We start from the raw sequence: 21,236 nt of genomic DNA, 5'->3' as shown, positions 1-21,236 counted from the left end.
AATGAAAGTTGTTTATAAACAGGTAAAAGGTAGAACTTTCCTATCACTCCTCCAATTATGTCAAAATTTAAGTAGACTGTTTCATTCATCTACTTATGTCTCTAGCTTCATCTTTCATCCCTAGACTCCAATAAAACTATTCTTTTTGTTTAGATTGCCTTTCCATCTCCTCTGTATATGTTAAACTGACTCTTATCCTTCCAAACCCATGCTAAAAGTTGTCTCCTCCAAGAAGCCCTCTCTATCCCCTCAGGCATTCACTACCTTTTCAGAATGTCCACAGCATTCTGTTGACACCACCAGAAATAGCTACCAGCAATGCAGTGCCTACTATGTGCAGCCATTGTATTAGAGACTGTACATAACATATCTAATTTCATTCTTGTAAGATCCATACCAAATAGATGTTCATTTTATTCTGAAGAAATGGTGGCTCAAAGAAGTTAAATAACCCATTGAAGGTACACAGTTATATAGTAGTCCCCTCTCTTATTGGAAATTTCCCTTTCCTTGATTTCAGTTATCTGAAGTCAAACGTGGTCTAAAAATATGTCATGGAAAGTTAAGTTCCAGAAATAAACAACTCTTGAGTTTTAAAATGTGTGCCTCCCTGTGTAACATTATGAAATATTACATCATCTTGCCCCATCCTTTCTTAAACATGAAGTATTCCTTTGTCCAACATATACACACTGGATACTCTTACCTGTCTGTTCATCATTTTGTCACCTTATCTATTTCAACTGTTCTGGTATCTTAGTGCTATGTTTAACTCTTATTTTAAATAATAATGGCCCCAACACGCAGAAGTAGTGCTACTAGCAACTTGGATATGCCAAAGAGAAGCCATAAGATGCTTCCTTTAAGTAAAAAGGTGAAAGTTCTCAATTGGGAAAGAAAAATAATCATATGCTGACATTGCTAAGAGCTAAGGTAAAAACAAATTTCCTATCTGTGAAATTGAAAAGGCAAAAGAAATGTGTACTAGTTTTGCTATCACACCTCAAGCTGCAAAAATTATAGCCACAGGGGTTGATAAATACTTAAGATGGAAAATTTGTGTATGTGTGTATAATAGGAAAAACTTAGCATATGTAGGGCTTGTATATCCATAGTTTCAAATATCTACTAGGAGTCCTGGGATGTATCCTCCTAGTACAAGGGGAAACTACCATAATCCATAAAATATAAATCCAACCTAAGCCCTCTGACTACAAAGCCCATAATATTTTCCTTGTAACATATAATTTCTGAATAAATGAGGAAATGATTAAGTGAATGATAATTTTGGAAAATGATAATAGCACATCCCTATGAGCATACATATGGCTAAGAGAAACAAATTTCACTCTCTTCTTCCACTTTTCATATTAGATACATTGGAGAATTGTAAGATACCTTTGTTAAGACATGTAGCCAAGAACATACCACAATTTGAATTTAATCCATTCAGAATCATAACAAAGACTTATTGTAACTCAGAATTTGACAATGCTGTTTCCCAGTTCAAAACTTCAGTGGCAAGTCAGCTTCATTATATGTTTTTTTCCATTTAAGTGCATTCTGATCACATTTTCCTTGGTTATCAGTCCCCAGGGGCCCCAACTGGGAGCTATAACATGCATAAAATGTCTGCTGAGCCAGGATAAATAAATTTCAGTTAAGGGACTAATATTATTAACATTATATGATGATTTGCAATTATCAGTCAAATAAGATCAGTTACCAAAGAACCAGGGAGGTCTTAGAAAGTAGTGAACCACAAAATCAGCACACTCCCCACTCAATGGGTTTACAACCTAAATGGGCAATTGCAAACAAGGGAGGGAGAAAAAGGCTCTCCAGGGAGAGGTGAGAAGGAGGAGGAGTCCTTCAATTGTTCTTGTCCTTAATGAAAAAGGCTTATGTGAAAAACAAGCTCAACTGCGCTCCCTCATCTATCCTCCCACAGTATGCACTTAACCCCTCTGCAAGCACATTGGGTTAATCCACCAATATTGAGAGGCAGCTGCTCTTCAGGAGAAAAGCACTGATCTGAGATTTAGAATCCATGGATTTTAGTGCAGAGTTTGCCAAGTCTTGTGACCTTAGTTTTGGTTCTTCTCTTAGTGCCTATTTCATTTAATAAAAAGAGAAGATCACACTAGCTCAATCAGAGATTCTTCCAATTCTGAAATGCAAAACTTTACCACCACATAAAAATGTTTACATCCATAAGAATGGGGTCCTAAATAGAATAAGCTATATTCCATGCTTTCCATGCTTGTATAATTATATCAAAAAATTTTACTGTCATGTATAACTAAAATGAACCAGTAAATAAATATTCATATAAAAGCATGAAAAATGTTCATGATGTTAAAAAAATTTTACTCAGTTAAGTTTAATTCCTGCCCCCTTTCTACTTCCAAAATGATATCAATGTTTATTTTGTTAGATTTTTGGCAACCTGTTCCAGTACTAATCCTTCTTGTACCATACAAAGGGGCTGATTTAAGAAGGTATTGAGGGAAAGGCAACAAAATTGTTTATACAATTCGGAAATCCACTTATGTGATCCATAAGGCAGTTCAGGAACTGGCCTGCCCAAACCACCCAGATTTCATCTCTGATTTTTTATCACTGACTCATTGTCAGCACCCTACCTTGCTGATCCTCCATCACAGCAACAGACTGCACTCTCAGTAGTTTGTACCTTTTATCCCATACCTGGCATATGTCCTTCCTTCGTAGCTCCCTTTGTTTGATGTCTCACTTCCTTCAGGTTTTGATTCAAAATCACTTTTATCAATAAGATCTTCCCTCATCACCTTTTGCACCTACTCAGTATTTCATATCCTCCATCCCTATTTTAATCTCTCTCCTTTAACATCAATCACAATTTAATTAGTTATGTGTCTTGTTGATTATCTATCTTCCCTACTAAAATATTAGTCCCATAAAGGAAGAGTTTGCTTGGTTTATTTATTTCCTTTTTATATTCCTGTTTCCTAGAATAGTGGTTAGGATATAGTAAGCACCTGATAAATATTTACTAAATGAGTGAAATACCTCATGTGCCATCACTCTCCCCCTGATAATTCTCCTCCAGAGACACTGGTATTTTCCTTCATTATCATGCACACCAAGTACACTCTCCCTCAGAGCCTTTCTACTTGTACCTCTTCCTGCCTGAAATAGCCTTCCAAAGTTGCCTACCTGTTTCCATTTCTTGGCTATTGTGAATAGTGCTACAGTGGACATGGGAATATAGATGTCTATTTTAACCTGCTAATTTCTGTTTTTTGGATATATACCAAGTAGTGGGATAGATGACTTGTACTGTAGCTCTATGTTTAAGTAACTCCCATACTGTTTTCCATCATGACTGTACAACTTTACATTCCACCAACAATATGCAAGGGTTCCTTTTTCTCTACATCCTGTCATCACTTGTCACTGGACTGAGGTGATACCTCAATGTAGTTTTGATTTGCATACCTCTCATGATTAGCGATGTTTTTGTCAGAGATCTGTTGGACCCTTGTATGTCTTCTTTTGAAAAAAATGCCTACTTAGGACTATTGCCCATTTCTTATCAGATTATTTGTTTTCGTTTTTGTTTTTTTACTATTAAGTTGAATCATTTACATATTCTAGATGTTAACCCATTGGCAGATATGTAGTTTGTAAATATTTTTTTCTATTGTCTTATATCTCTTTTGACCACTTACTTTTCTGTGCAGAAAATTTTTAGTATAATGTACTTTGTCTATTTTTGCTCTTGTTTCCTGTGCATTAGGAGTCTTATTCAAAAAAGTCCTTCTATTCCTTCTTGTAATAGTTTTACAGAAAATTGAAGCAGCCTAAGTACCCATCTACTGATGAATAAATAAATAAAATGTGGCATATATGCACAATGGAATACTGTTTGACCATAAAACGGGAATAAAATCCTGTCACTTGTGACATGTGTAGAATTGGAGGTCATTATGTTAAGTAAAATAAGGCAGGCACAAAAACACAAATACCAAATTATATAAATCATATATTGAATCTTCAAAAAAGTAATTCATAAACATTGAGAGTAGAATGGTGGTTAGCAGAGGCTGGGGAGTTTAGCAGGTAGGGAGGGATGGGAAAAAGTTTGTCAACAGGAACTAAGCTATGGTTAGAAGAAATGCATTCTGGTGTGTTTTTGTACAATAGGGTAACTATAGGTAATTTTAGTATATTATATGTTTAAAAAAAGCTAGATTCTTAAAATTTTCACCACAAAGCAATAATAAATGTTCATAAAGATATATTTATCCTAATTTAAACATTTTACAATGTATATGTGTATCAAAATATAATAGTACTCCATAAATATGCACAATTTCTCTATGGCAATTTAAGAAAACAAATTTAAAAAACAAAAATATAGTCAATGTTTTTCCCCATTATTTTATTAAGATGTATATTCAAATGTTATCTTTTCCAAGAGATCTTCTCAGGTTAAATTATCTATATGGTAACTTCATTCTTCATATGGTTTTTCTTAGCCTGTTTTTTCCCTTTATTACTGATCTGGGGTGAAACTGAACCACTCAGATCTCCTTCAAGAGAACATTCTGGTGGAGAAAGAGGACTGACAGCCACAACTGTCTGGATGTACCTCTGCATCTCTGTGACCATGGTTTACCTGTGCTGCTCCCAGCCAGTGAATGAGCAAAACAGGAGTACAAGCCCATTCTTCATGACTTAGGGTTCCTAATAGACAACTTGGGCATAGGACTATCCCTCAGCTAAACTTTCTTAGAACTGTGCTGCTCTCTGAGATTCTTCCTCCCAAATGTCTCTCTTTCCCCTTTACCTTTCACAGTTTTTATACCTACATCATGGCTTTACTTGTCTTTTGTCTTTTTCTCTCACCTTTATCTTTCACAGATAATCCTGTTCCACTAGTTGCTTCCTAAACTAACACACAAAAACTAGTGTAGGTCCTAAACTATCACATAAAAACTTATTATATTCTACATCCATTCCTTTATTTTTAATTATCCATCTACCCCACCTTATGGAGGTTGAGACTTTGTCTATTTTACTTACTATTAGATCTTCAATGTGTAGGACAATGCTTACAAACACCAATATCTTTGTTAAGGAAATATTATTGCTATGGTAATTTCATTCATTTATGAAAGAAAATATTGAGTTTATAGTATGTCGTAGGCACTATGTTAAGTATTCAGTAGATCAATGTTCTAGAGTAAATAAATAGTTCAACAAGAAATTATAATATTCTACATCAAGGACTTATTAAGAGTATTTCACAATGCATGGAGCACAAATAATTTGGCACAAACATGCAAAAATTTAAATCCTATACTTGTTTAAGGTAAAGTAGTGTGACTGTCTCATGAATTATACAAAAGGTAATTCAACCTCAAAACAAGTTACTTTGCCTTAGAATTCAAAATAAACTCAAATCAGGTGTTCCTTGTGAAGAATTTCTCTAGGTGTATAAAGTGAAGGCCATTCCTTATTGTATGAGAACATACTGTTCAATATTATGCTGACTAGGCAAAGAGAGAGAGAGAGAGAGAGAGAGAGAGAGAGAGAGAAATCAAACATGTTTTAAAAGTCTATGATTACATTCTCTGAGCAAACCATTTGCGAATCACAGATACTATAGAAACTTTTCTAACTCAAGCCTCCAAAAATGATCCAACTCAAATGCCACTTAGTCTACGAACACTTTCATTATTCCCCCAAGACCAGCCAGTTTCCTCCTTTTATATTCTGTTAAAGCACCCTGTACTTTGCTTTCTTAGCATTTACCAAAAGTGTAATTTGTCATGTGTGAACTGCTTCATTAGTAGATAATAAGTTCCTTGAGAGAACTACATCTATTATGTTGACTGCTATATCCTAGCACCTGGCACAAAGGACAGTCTCAATATTATTTCTTGAATGGCTATGTGGAAGAATGGGTGAATAAATTAAAAATGGATGAGTAAATGAATTAATTACATGAAAAGTTTTCCCTTATCTACCCAACCATAAGAATTATCTATTCAGCTCAATTTATATTACATTTTATCTATTAGTTCTTGCATTCTCTCAATCCGTCTGTCCATTTATAAGTAAAAACTTTACAAATGAAAGAGTAGTATACACTCCCTCCTCTTGTCATCCAGAGTCATGCAAATATTTGGATTCAGTTGCTCCTAAAATCAAGGATTCAGCCTTCCCAGATGTTGACTAGCTAAGTTGAGATTTGAAAGAGACAAGGAATTGTCCTCTGATCTCCTCTCTGGCAAAATGGTCACCTTAAAGCTTTTTCTTTCCTCCTCCCTCCCTCCCTCCCTCCCTTCCTTCCTTCCTCCTTCCCCCACTTCCTTCCCTCCCTCCCACTTCCTTCCCTCCTTCCTTTCCTCCTTCCTTCTTTCCTTCTTTTCTTTCTTTCAGTACTGAAGAATGAATTCCAGGGCACTTTACCACTGAGCTACATCCAAATCTTTTTTTTTTTTTTTTTTGAGACAGGGTCTTACTAAGTTGCCCAGGCTAATGTCAAACCTTATGATCCTCCTGCCTCAGTCATCCAAATTGATGAGATTATAGGTGTGCACCACCACACCAGGCTTACCTCTATAGTTTCTAATCACTTTGGCTAGGATTTTTAACTTTCTAGCTTTACAGGAGCTCAGATATTACTTGAGAAGCCTGCTTTCTATCAAAGGCAAGAAAATTTAACTCCTTTTGCTGAAAGTTGTCAATTCAGATTGTTTTTATCTCTTTTTAAAAACTCTATCTAGCCACAGTGTCAATTCCTGTCTCCAAAGACTCCTTTAAAAAATCTTTCTGTCCATCTAATCATCCAGCTTCAATCTCTTTTATGCTACATTCTTCCATTAGATGATATGTATTCTCTCTTGCATTGCAACATCTTATCTTACTTACTGAATTCTAAATGTTCTGATATATAATTCTTATCTGTATATCCAACAGTACCTAAAAGAGTGGCTTCCACACAGTAGAGAATAATATATTTCTACTTAGCAGTATAAATGCCTCATTCAAGTTCCAATAATTCTTCACTTATTTGGCTATAGTCAAATCCATTACAAAAAGATGACTGGCCTGATTCTGTTTCCCATGACTCTCCTCAGGCGTTGTGTTCAACCCCTGCAGCACCAGCACTCATTACTAGCCAAAGTCATCATCTGACTAACAAGGGAAGATATCAGGATCTGAGAAGTGATTACATAGAGGATTAAAGAGATGCAACTTCAGGCAGATGAATGAAAGAGGGAAGGCTTTGAAAAGTTCAGATATATGACTTCCAAGAGTGACTGGTTGCTGAGGGAACAGTCTTGACAAACAAATTAGCTGGGCCTGAGACCAAAGCGGGTGGTTTGGAAGCATAGAATGGAGAATGGTTTTAACCAGAAGAGCAAAATACTTCAAATAATAGGATTCTCTTAAGCAGCGAAAAAAGGCAAACAAAAAATAATTTTAATAATTTCTACCATATCAACCCCTGTATTTAGCAATCACCATCATTGTTTTCATCTTTATATAAATCAGAAAAGTAAATCAAAAAATGAGGAAGAAGAACATGGATGAAAGAATGAAGAAGAAAATGGACAGAGGCTAGGGAAAGGGGAGAAGAGTTGACTAATTAGTATTCTAAATCTGTAGATTACTGACTCTTCATTTGCATTGGTACAACACACACATCTCCCCACCATGAACATACACACACTCTTTATGGGAACCATGAAGGCAGAAGCACAATGAAAAGAAAATGAGTTGTGAATAAGAAGGTCTGCCTCAGTCTAGTTTCATTTCTCTCTTTGCCATCACAACTGATTTGCTGATCAGTGAGGACTGATTTACTGACTCACAGGAAAATAACCACTAATGTTAGGAAAAGTGTAGAGTAAGAAGGACAAACAAGTGTCTAGTAGAGAAATTGAATCTAAATTCAAAATTTTCAGCAATCCAGTTTACAAGGGTAATAAAAAACAATGCTCTGCATTTCTGCATATGCTCTCAAAAACTTTGGAAGCAGGGGCTGGATGTGTAGCTCAGTGGTATAGCATGTACTTAGCATGTATGAGGCCCTAGGTTCAGTTCCCAGCACACACATAAAAATAATTTCAAATCATTCTTACTTCTGTTATTTCTTTATGTAGGATCTTTAAGAACTATGCATGTAAGACATTGAGAAGTTAGAGGATATTCCCAAGGTCAGGCAGCTAATTGATAACACTTACCTCAATGTTCTTTTTATTAAATACCAGAGAGGGAAGTTAAATTCAGAATCAACTACAAGGCTTTCCCAACCAGAACACTCCAAATGTCCCTCTGTCTTCTAGGCATGAATTTACTGAGTATCCTGCTAAAAGTAAGGTGAAAATGCTTATTTCCTTTTTTACAAAATGTGAGTAGGCAGGCTTTGCTGTTAGGAAGAATAGATATGTGATTTAACTTCTTTTTTTTTTTGCTGTCTGGATGTTTGCTAATGTTTGATAGAAGTTCAAAGTCAAAAAATAAAGAAAGGAGGAATGGAAAAACTCCAAAATATAGAAATAATGGAATTTGGCACAAAATTCCAAAGGGTTCCTCAGAAGATATCCATACATCTTCAGATGCTCTAAGAGAGCTTAGAATTCCACCATAAAAGGGGCCTCAGAGCAGAAGATGAAAGTACAAGTAAAGATTAAGGATGAAGAGGGTCAGGGCAGAAATTCATCTAACCTTGGCTGGGTTGCATTTATTTTCTCTTAAGTAACTAAGTATATCCCAATCTCCAAAATAAAATAAGATTAATCTTCTGCATCTCATCTACTCATTCTGAATGAATCTCTTTCTCATCATAGCTTATTTCCAAGATTCTGCTAAACTCCTGGACAGAACAAGAAAAATATCCAACTCCATGCCGCTCCCGTCCATGCCTCATTGTGGCTACCATAAAAGCTGGCAAGGGAAATTTCTTATCTTTACAATCTTCTCCCCTCCTTTTCATTCCCATCACTGTGTCTTTAGCTCAATCATTCTTAGCTGTGGTCTCAGCTATTGATTGGGACAGTTCCTGCTTTGTGTTATTTCTTCCAGTCTCAGTCACTCAAATCCTTTCTTAACACTATTTCAAAATTCACATTCTTAAAGTAGACAGCTAATCTCTACCACAGTTGGAAAAAATTCTTTCAAGGTTTCTCAGATGCATAAGAAATAAGGTTGCAATTCTTCAACATAATATGCAACTCTTACCCAGCTCTTCCTATATCTCCCTGCCCACTGCCAACATGCATTCCATTGTGGCCTAACAAATTCACAAACCTTACTCATATTTTCCAACAAACACTGTTCTCACACTTTTCCCTGAGCCTAGAATACCCTCCCACAATTCTCCACCTCTCTTCTTATGACACAGGATTCCCCTTATCATCTAAATCTCATCTTGATCTTAAAATTTCCCCTGCTGGTCTCTAAGATTTCTTAGTTCCAGTTGACAAGGCTTAGCACAGTACTTTGAAGAACCACATAAAAATACCTTCAAACTTTTGTTGAGCATCTTTTTGAATTAGGAAACTTGCTTTTTTTAAAAAAAAATAAAAGTCTAAGAAATACTTTATAATAAATATTCACTAAGAGACTTGTGGCTGAGATTTTTCAATTTCCCTTGCTTGGCTGCACTGAATGGTAAATCTCTTACCAAAAGAAAAGAAAGAAAGAAAGAAAAAAGAAAAAATACAGAGAGATTTATGGGTAAGACAAATTGTTCTATAATACTTTTACAATGAGAACTTATCCAAGTCAGATCTAGCCCTAAATATCAATTCCCCATGCATTTGTATTCTGACAGACCTATCACAGTGACCTATTTTTATACCAGAGACCAAGTTAAGAATGTGATTGCTTTTGCAAGGAACTGAAATAAAAATTTCAAGAACGGTATTAGGGGCAATGAATAAATCAAACATGATTTTCTGTATGCACAGACTCAACACAAACCTACTAAAATGTTTTTGTATTTTTAGAATATTTTTTGGCCATGTTTGATGCTATAAGTACATTGTATGTGTATGTGTGTGTGTATAAATCACAGATTTAGTCTTTATACTAGCTTTTATATAATTTTTTACTGATGACTACTGATGAAACTAAATTTAAAACACAAATTTTTGCTGAATCTTGTTAAAATATTTTTTTCAAATACTTTCACTTTTTTCATTTAATAACCATATATGAAAACATTCTATGTGCTGAGGTTCATAGTATGTTACCCCAAAATATGTCACTTTGACTAGTATTATTTTGAACCAAAGACAATTGAGAAAAAGCAGACAAAGGACAAGCTCTGTCTTTGCCCTTTCTATAAGAAAGGGCATGATAATTTTTAATCATACGAGAGAACTCTAGACTCTTAGCCAAGATGTACCAGAAGAATCTACCTAACAAACTTTACTGAAACAGCTCAACTTTGTTAGGTTACTCATATACTTATCTTCCCGCACTTTATAACCCCTAAAAGCCTAAACATCTTTTTCCTGTCACTTCTCTACAAATTTATTATTCTTTGTTAAGATGCTATACAAACCCAAATTCCTAATGCTCCCCTTGAATTACTCATCACTGAGATCTCCTACATATATTTGCAAAGCATATATTCATAAATTTGTTTGCTTTTCTCTTTTTAACATGTCATTTGTAAGTGTAATTTATCGGGCTTCAATGAAACTAGGAGGGTGGAGGGAAATTTTTTTTTTATCAGTTTCATGAACTAAGATACAACATAGTGCCTGTCCTCAATGATCTTAGAATCCAGTGAATGAAGATATTAAACAGATCATTACAATAGAAAAATAACATGATAATTTTTTAAACAGTTAAAAAATGCAGTTAAATTTTAAATAAAAAGACAATACTGGCTGTAGGATAACACAAGATTATACAAATAGCTGTTCTTGGCCCCTTCAGACTTAAGGCTCCTATTTATTTTGAGCAAAGGCACTTTGCTATGCAAAAAAAGTCTTCACAATGATCCCCACTTTAAAACCAAACACATTTTCTATAATGAAGATCCCTTCCTCTCTTTTTCTTGTCCAAAACCAATCAACTAAGCACTAGAGTCAAGATAACCTTGGAATCTCAGGCAGCTCTGAACTGTCAGTCAATTTCTCAGAGATTCTCTGACCCCATCTTACCTAGAACCTTCTTTATGTTTTTATGGGCTAATTTGAAAATGAGCCCAGACTTAACCCATTTTGCTCAAACATGTTGTAGGAAATTGGCCCCCTTCCACATAAGCCTACTTATATAGAAACTAATATCTCCATTCTCACCCACTCACACCCTGACCATAATACTTTAATCTATGGGACTATTGTAAGCTTGTTTTTCTGAGAATGTAATTTCTGAAAATATGACCATATGACTCTTTTTTTTTGGTAACTTTCCATTTGTATGAAATATACCTTATGATTATGAGTGCTTTTCCTGCTCCCACCCCCTTGTGGTTTTAGGCCTTATAAGTGTATCCCTGCCCCTAGTTGGGGTCGAGGGTTGCAGAACTACTTGGTTGTCTGCATTCTTGGCCCTTGTAGGAAATAAAGCTTTTGTCTTCACATTCAAAGGACCTGGAGAATCATTTGAGTATAGGGCCTTAACAAAGTCTCAACTAGATTATCACAACATATTCCTATAACGCCATTCTTGGATTGTACCCACTACAAGTAACTACAGCTGGACTCAGCTTGGGCACTTCCTGAGTGACATGACACTCTCCAGCTCTATCCCTTGCACATGCTTTCCTCTGCCTGCATGCTTTTTCTTCCTTGTCCATCTGGCTTATTTGCAATTCACCTCTTCAGAAAAGCCTTTTCTGACACTTCTTGCCCAAAGCTAGATTATATGCTCCATTTCTGTGCTCTCTGAGCTTAATTCTCTCAACACTTTCATTTCAATAGTTTTCTATTTATTTCTTGGTCTCTGTCACTAAACTATGAATTGAGCTCCCTGAGGAGAGAGAGAACTGGGACATTTATCACCAGAACTCTAGCGACTAACATACTGACTGATGCTCAAAAAATGTTTGCAAGATAAATTAATGATAAAAAGAATGAGCCCGATTTCTATGTGTATTAGTTTTCTAGGTCTACCATAAAAAAAATCCCAAAACTTGGTAGCTTAGAATAGCAGAAATGTCTTTCCTCACGGTTCTGAAAGCTAAAAGTCCAGAGCAGGATATCAGCATGACCAGGTTTTCTCAAAGGTTCTAGGAGACGATCCTTACTTCCCTCTTCCCAGGTTGCAGTGGCCAGCAATCCTGGTGCTCCTTGGGTTTCAGATGTATCATTGTAATTTCTGCCTCTGTTGTCATATGACTTTCTTTATATATATATATATATATATATATATATATATATATATATATAAATTTCACTCTTTTTATAGAAAACTGTCATTAGTTTACGGTTATCTAATCCAGTATGAACTCATCTGAACTAGATTATATCTAGTTAAGACTCAATTTCCTAATAAGTTCACATTCACAGATTCTGGGTACACATGACTCTTAGGCAATGCTATTTAACCTAGTATATTATGTCATACCTAGAGAGAGAAAAATCTCCTGAAATTCTACATTTGGACCATAGTACCTAAGCAACCTGCTCAATGGCATTTGATTTGACATCCAAGTCACTGCCTTATTTATGAAACAGTAATTTCCCATAGGAAATGACAACTATTTTTTGTCTTAATTTAGATAATTCATTCATTCATTCATCAAATATTTACTAAATACCTACAATATTCCAGGCACACTATTCTAAGTGCTAAGGATACAGTACCCAATAAAATGCACACAAAAATCTTTGCCCTTATAAAGCTTACCTTCAGGAGGTAAGGGAAGACAGACAACAAATACATAAAACTCTGTACATAGTTACAAATTTGATAAGTACAGTGGAAAAAGCACTCAGCAGAAAATGAAGATAGTAAAATTGAGTGGGATGGGAGATGCTGCACTACTGAATGAAGTCACCAAAGAAAGCTTTACCAGAAAGGTGATACTTAAGCACCAGAAGGAGGTAAGGAAGGCAGCCTGGTGGCTATGTGGAGGAACATAGCTGTAGTGGCAGTAGCAAATGTGAATGCCATAGAGGAGGAGTGTGCTTAAGTTAGAGATAAAATGGAGAGGTCAGAGTGATGAGTACAGATATAAGGGAAGAGCCCTAAGAGATGAAGTCCTGGGGTACCTGAAGGAACATAGCACACAGATCAGGATGTTCTTCCTTTTGCCACTACCAGTGGTCACTGCAAAATGCTCATGTGCCTAGTTTCTATAAGAGTATTTTGAGTTACTGAAGAAAAAAATGCTTTTCCATATTACATATTTTTAATTTTCAAGAATTAAACATTAAAATTTAAATAATTTGAATTTTTTATATCTCTGCCTATCATTAGGAAATTAGAAGTAATGTATTTATCTAGATTATAATAAATAAAATAAATCTTTATTTTAGGAAAAGTATATTTAATTTTTAAAAATTACTTTTTATATCCTGAGATAACATATACTATATGATATTAGTCTATTTATCAGACTTATTAAAATTTGTCTAGTCAAATAACCATCAAATTTTTTTTATTTAAAAAAAATTGATTCCCTGTTTTCCTTTAGTCTTGTCTATATTTTCAGGGTACAGTTAGATTCTTATATTGTGCCACTTTAAGGGAGAATTTAAAAGAAAACTACTTTAAAAAAGAAAAAATGTCTTTTCTAAAACTTCATTTAATCCAGGGAATATTACACAGATGGGTGGGGTCTCCCTTATAGAAAGACAACCTCTAGTGAACTCCATGTACACTTTATAACCTAGCATTTTGTAAAAAATACACATATCTTTTCAATTAATATTATTGTGTTTAAAGTCAATAACTTAAAATTTTTTAGGGTGATCTCAAGCATAAAAAGTCATTTCCCATGGCAACAAACTATTTTCAAAAGAACAATGTTCAAAGCATGTGCATGGCTCATTTAATCCTTAAATCAACACTCTGAGAAAAAAAAAAAAGTATGATCTCCATTTTATAGATGAGAAAACAGAGGTCGAAAAAGGAGTTGTTGTTTATCCAAGATCATAACTAGTAGCAGAATAAAATGTAAGACCATGACTTGAAAGCATCTTCTCTGAAACTCTGGGCTGTGGTGTTGACTTCATATTCTAATTTCATGTGATTCTCCCAATAACTCTGAGTTACACATTATATCCCATGTACTCAGAACACATTTTCAAAGAGATTAAGTAATATAACCTAAGTTGTAGAGTTGTAGTGTTTGATCCATTCATTCATCAATTTTTTTCAACAAATATTTAAGGAGCACATACTCTGTTAAGCCCTGAGCATTCGTAGTGAAGTAAATACTCACTTTTCTGGAACTGACAGTTTAAAGAAAGAGACTTTCAAAATGGTAGCTGTATTTATTAAATACTTATTGAAAGCTAATTACTATTCTATGTTACTGGTATAATCCCTAATATTTATAATAACCTCATGATGTTGTTTTTTAGATAAGGAAAATGAGTCCCAATGAGGTTAATTGGACCAATATCCCAAGATTATAAGAAATAATACCAGGCTTTGAACCCAAACAATCGAACTCCAGAGCCTATGTTCTTAACTACTATGATGTTTCTCTTCTAGAGAGAGAAAATAAATAATAAAGAATTATATAATTAAAGTTATAATGTGGATTAAATGCTGAATTTGCTGTCCTTTACATTATACTTTGCTGCCTTCTAAGATTTTTCCAGCTGGCCCTATGGACAGCAACCGTGAAAACTGATAGTCAACTAACAGAAGGGCTAAGCAGTGGCAGTGACATAAACACCAGCAAGCACTACCCTGATCATTCCTTTTCTTCTGTCCAGTAGTAGGTGAGAAGCCTGGACACACAGTGCCCATAGTATTCCAGATTTCTCACACAGATTCTGGCACATACTAGCAACCTTTCCAAACCTGAAAACTATGGAAGATATTGTCAAGGAAGTCAAGAGGACGAGAAAGGCAGAATTTGGCATGCCAAATCTAAAGACAAAAAGGGAGCTTTGTTGATTTTTAACTTGAATAAAAACACCAATCTATAAAGTAGAAACTATTAAAAGTAACTGAGAAACTATCTGCAATTTTCAAGTATATAGAAATAAATAGCACTGTCATAAGAATTTCCAAACTTGAAAAAGCAAGAAGCACCTACATCAGGCTGATCCTTTTCTGGAAGAATAGAAGATGAGAAGATGTTAGTGATAACAAAAACAAAAACAACAAACAAAACCATGATAAGAGTCTAGAATACAGGAGAAATTGTATCACATGTCTTCTAAAACATTTGACCCTCGAGAAAGTTTAGAAAGAAGTTGTAATACCAAGGTTATATGTTGGGTGTGGGAGGACAAAACAAACATTAAGCCATGCCAAATAAGCATTCCAAGTAAAAAATGTACTTGCAATACTACTCAAGATAAATTTTTCAGCTGCCCTTGAAACTGGTATTGTGCAGAGGCTGGAATAGGCTGTTGAGTATGATACCTAGTTCTACCACTTAAAGAATGTGACCTTGGCATATGAGTGAATATTTTTGTACCTAGATTTCTATATCTGAATCTTCTTGTACCTTAGTTTCTACATCTTCAAAGTGAAAATAATTGTGTCACATATCTCTTAGTTTCATTGCAAGGATTAAATAAAATTAAATTATATAAAACACATAAAATAGTGCCTGATACAGTGCTATATCAGTGTCTGAGATTATGACACTGATAAAAGCCCCTCCCATATGAGTTGCCAGAGCTACATCTGCTTAATGACATTATAATTGATAGACGTGAGCTGTTGGGTAAGAAAAAACAGGAAAGAAGGAGAATAAATTTTGAGTTCATGGTAAGAGTAGATTTCATGTTGCTTAGAAGTATACCTCATACTTTTTCAAAGACATTGGAACAAACACACACTGTTTTATTTACTACAAATTGACAATGTGTCCTGCTTGTCCACTTCTATTCTCAAGTGCTTCTCTCAGGATAGAGGGGAACTGAGCTGGTTGTAGTGACTACACCCGTAAGTGATTCTCCAGGTAACATTCTCTTATGGTCCAGTTTGCTCAAATTTAGTGAGGATGAAGAACTAGGATCAAATATTAGTGAAAATGTTTTCTGAAGTGTAACATGAAAGCTTTCAGGAAAGCCCTTAGCAACAAAGTCATTATCTCTGTGTGATGGGATTATGAATGGTTTATATTTTCATCTTTGTACTTTACTCTATTTTCAAAAATCAGCAATGAATATAAGTTGTTTTTATAATAAAATTACAATTCTTAAGGAGTTGAAAAGAGCAAGACACTTAGCAGTTTATATATGATTAACACATCTATGTAAAATAAGCAAACTGACAAATAAAACTGTGTTTAGAGAAAGTAATAAAAGCAAAAAGGTATATCAACAATAATTATCAATGAATAATATAATTCTTTCTTTTTACTTTTATTTATCCTTCTAGAATTGTTATAATAAATATTTGGTATTTTTATTAAGAAAATATGCCAATTAATTTTATTGAAGCATAAAATCTCAAACAGTTTTATCTTAGGTGCTTGAAATATAAGCCTTTGTTTTCCAGTTTGCCCAAAATAGGCTTTAAATTTACTGGAAAATTATTTCCTGATCAAACTATAAATGAAAAGAAAGCAAGCAGACAAGGAAAGAGGGGGCTGTCATGGAATGATAGAGGGAGAAAAAAAAGGAACAAGTTATTTATGGTTTCCATCCTCTTCCAGGCTTGCAGCACTGCCCAGCAATCCTTTTAGTTATCTGCTGTCAGCTACTTTTCCCACACTCTAAAGTGGCTATTATAAACCTTCATCATGTTCATCAAGATCCTGTTCCAGCCCACTCACTTTCTGCACATGACCTTGCTACCTACTTCATCAAGAAAATAAAAGTCATAAAGCACAAACTTTCTTATCTTTTCTTCACCAGCTTCCATCTTCAAGCTCATTCATATATTAAAATACTAACCCAGCTTATCTCTTCTCCTTCAGGTAAGGAAAGGTAGATATTCCACTTTCTTCCCAAAATTTACCCTTTTTCAATGCTCAGGATCCCATTTATTTTGTATCTTCCCTGGGTTGTTAGTTTCTTCCTGTCTGCTGACTTTGGCACTCCATTTCACTTCTGATACTGTCCCTTGCTCATGGTACTGACTTCTCTTTCCTTTCCTTCTTTCTTGTTTAGTTTTCAACCCAAAGCATTTTGACATTGACTTATGTTATAGTACTATTTCAGATATGGTCTCATACATCTCTATAACTTTCCCAGCTTCTATTTCTAAATTCCTTACCCGCTTTTATCTATTTCAAATCAGAGCCTCTCTTCTTAGCTCCAAAATAATATTCTTAAACATTTCCATCTGGATATCTCAGTAACACCTATCCTGATGTTGAATTGATTTAGTACACTATGGAACCATTCCTTCTCCTATCACCCCCACATTTATTGTACAAACCTGAGTACCCTTTGTCTCTTTCCTTATCTCCTTCATTCAATCAAACATGGATTCACATAATTTTCAGTCTCCAAAATACTTGCAGTTCAATCACTGCTCTGCATATTCATTGTTAGTTTAGACTCTCTTAACTGAAGTAACTTCTTGAGTAGTCAACATGCCTTTTCTTATTTCTAATCCATTCTTCTTATGGCTGCCAGAGGTGTCTTTCTAAATCAGGAAGCCTATCACATAATTTACCTGTTTAAAAACCTCAAATCACATCCTATGGCTCAGAAATTTAAAATTCTTTACAGAAGCATATAATTCCTTTACAGTCTGATTCTCAGTTGTGTTATTCAATCTCCCTCCTCTCACCAGATTCATCATAAGATTTAACCACACATAACAGTTCTGAGCATGCCCTGTTTCTTTTCTCCATGCCCTGTGCCTTTGTACATGGTCCCTCTTCTATTTAAAATGACCAATGTATGTTCTTCAATTACTATATTAGTCTTAATATAAACCAGTGATTCTCAGATTTTAATGTACTTCCAGTTCACCTGAGGATCTTGTTAGAATAAAATTTTGACTTCATAATCCAAGGTTGCCTGAGAGTCTAAAATTTCTAACAAGCTCTCAGGTGATATCAATGCTGTTAGACTATTTACCACATTGTAAGTAGCAAGAATTAGGTCCAGGTTAAATATTATCTCCTTTGAATTTCTTTTATCTCAACTAGACAGAGTGAGTTACTCCTGTCCCTTTGCTTCTATAAAAACATTGTGTTGACTTCTACTATAGAACTTTTTTTTTTTTGAGAGAGAGAGAGAGAATTTTTTAATATTTATTTTTTTGTTTTCAGTGGACACAACATCTTTATTTTTATATGGTGCTGAGGATCAAACCCAGCGCCCCGCACATGCCAGGCAAGCGCGCTACCGCTTGAGGCACATCCCCAGCCCCAACTATAGAACTTTTAATTGTCATATAATTGTTTGTCATACTTATTTCCTACTAAACCAAAACTATTTGAAGGGCATAGACTGCTCTTTATTCTCACATACTAACCTCTAGCTCAATACCAAACTTTGATATATATTAGGCACTGATTAAGCATTTTTTGAGTTAATTTATTAATGAATAAATAAAAAAGTTATGGAATCTAAATTCTGATGGATTCAATATATATCCTTGTTTTAAATTTAGATCAACAACAATCAAACTACAAATATGTTTAGTATACCTCTAATTCTTGTTCATTTTGTATCAAATAATTTATCTCAGTCCTGAAATCCAATAAAACTATAGAGTACATTTGATAGACAGGATAAACTAATGGATAGATGGATGGATAAATTTCAAAAATAAAGAGAAGGCTATAAGACAAACCAGAATGTTATGTATGATCATTCCCAAAAAAGCAAATCAGCTTTTGACAAATCTAAGGATGCACCAAAGTGTTATATTTGAATATTTCAGGACAAAACATTAATACACAATAACATTAAGTAAATAAATATGCAATCAATTCACAAATGTGCAAATTGGGGTAGACACTTTGGAAGGATTAGTAAAATAACAAGCCGTGGGACATGATTTATTAAAGAGTGATTCCTTTAAAATGAACTAAAGTTTAACACATGGGAAAATGAATATTGTCATTCCCCAGTCCTGAAAATCCTTATGTCATAACTTGAAATTATGAAAACTTCCTGGATTATAGTTTATTCGTGGTCTCTTAGTAAAAATCTGACAAGAACGTATCTTCACAGTCAGGACAGAATTCAGTTATCAACAAAGGCCGTCACTCTAATAGTTTAAAAAAAAAAAAATCTAAGGATCTCATCCATTGGAATTAAGTCTTCAGTGAAGTTTTCATTTTCTTATCCAATGTTACACTTAGACATTTTGGTTCCTTTCTCAAGTTGCTGCAAAAGATAGAATGATATCAAAAAAGAAAGTCAGAGAAGGAGTGACTTAAAAATAAAAACCACGGCCAAGGCCTGCCTTATCATAACAGGACAAAGGCAAAACTGAGACACTATCCTTTACTACCCTTCAATGACATAAAAAGAAGGCACATACATGAAAGGAATATTGCTGGGTCATTCTGATGATAATCCATCAGTTGGGACTATTATCAGAATTCATAAAGATGTAGGAAATGGTAAGCTAAGATATAAGTACATAACTTATAAACAAATTTATTTTATTTATAAATAAAGATCACCTGTTTTTAATCTGGAGCTAAGAAAAGGTTTAAATGAAAATGAAGAAAAATTCCTATACTCTATAAAAGCCTTAATGGTTTGTTATTGGTGGTATTTAATTAATTATAAAAGTATACAATGTGTATTATTATAGTCACTCATCAGATATATGACTATATTAAAATAAATATTTCAATAGTTGAATGTCAAAGATATTTCCAAAAATCTCAAAGGAACACAAACAGAGCATATAAAAGCTACCAACATATAAATCTAGTATCAAAAACAATCCAATAAATCTGCAAGTATTTTTGTCTGCCTTACATAATGTTTTGTTAGCTATCTTAAGTGATAGAAATTTAATATCCACACTGCAGCCAAATGATAACATAGAACATGTCAAATGCTACTTCTCTGCCATAAAACCCTTCCACTGGCTTCCCATCTCATTCAGAGACCAATCTAGGTGCACAAGAGGCATTCATGATTCTACATGATGTAACTCCCCACTACTTGCTGACCTCATATTTTACTACTATATCCCTCTCTCACTCTCCTCTACCACAATCAATTCCTGTCCATTTCTCATTCTTAGCAGGTAAATACCTTTGCACATGTTGCTTCTGCCCATGACAATCTTTCCCCAGGTATCTGAAGGCGATGTATGGAGAAGGTATGTTGTTTATAAGAGAAAAAATGAATATAAAAAATGATTCTATAAATAAACTTTTCCTTTCTTCTTTTTTGAGTACTGGGTATTAAACTCAGGTGTGCTCCACTTCTGGCTTCCTCCCTAGTCCTTGTTGTTTAATTTTAATGATTAGTATCTCACTAAGTTGCTAAGAGTTTTGCTGAATTACTGAGGCTGGCCTTGAACTTGTGAAACCTTCCTGCCTTGGCTACCAAGTCAGTGGGATTACAGACATGTGCCACCATGCCTGGCTGATACTTTACTTTCTTGGGTAAACATAAATGATATTTTTTTTCAGAGACACTATCCTTTTGCCCTTCAATGACATTTCCTAAATCTCTACCTTTATTTTTTTCTATTGCAAGCATTATTGTATACAAAAATAAATATCAGTAGATATTTATTGAATGACTAACTAATAAAAGGTTAAACATGATGAGACTACCAAGTGGTACTCCTAAGGTCTGTTTTTTACCTGTGGATCAATACAGTCAGGAATTCTAATAAGCAGAGAAATATATATTTGAGAAAGCCTCTCATTTAAGTTCAGGCTTTAATTTTTCTTAATCTTGTCAGTGACTCTTTTACCAAGAAGTTGAGACATTTGAGGAATTTTTATCTTTCCTTTATCATTATTAAATGCACCTTGACACCTGTGGCAATATTTCTTGTATTTAAATTGACTATTTCTGATATTGATAGTCCCACTCAAATTTCCCCCTCTCTCTGTTGCTAATGACTATTTGCATTGTTTATGTTTTTGAATTTTTTGTAGCTACCTAGTTGTCATATTTATATTTAGCTTTTTCTCTTGT

Source organism: Callospermophilus lateralis, chromosome 2 (assembly GCF_048772815.1).
Source record: "Callospermophilus lateralis isolate mCalLat2 chromosome 2, mCalLat2.hap1, whole genome shotgun sequence".
Classification (NCBI taxonomy): Eukaryota; Metazoa; Chordata; class Mammalia; order Rodentia; family Sciuridae; genus Callospermophilus; species Callospermophilus lateralis.
The sequence above is the reverse complement of the archived record's forward strand: the minus strand, read 5'-3'. Positions refer to the sequence as shown.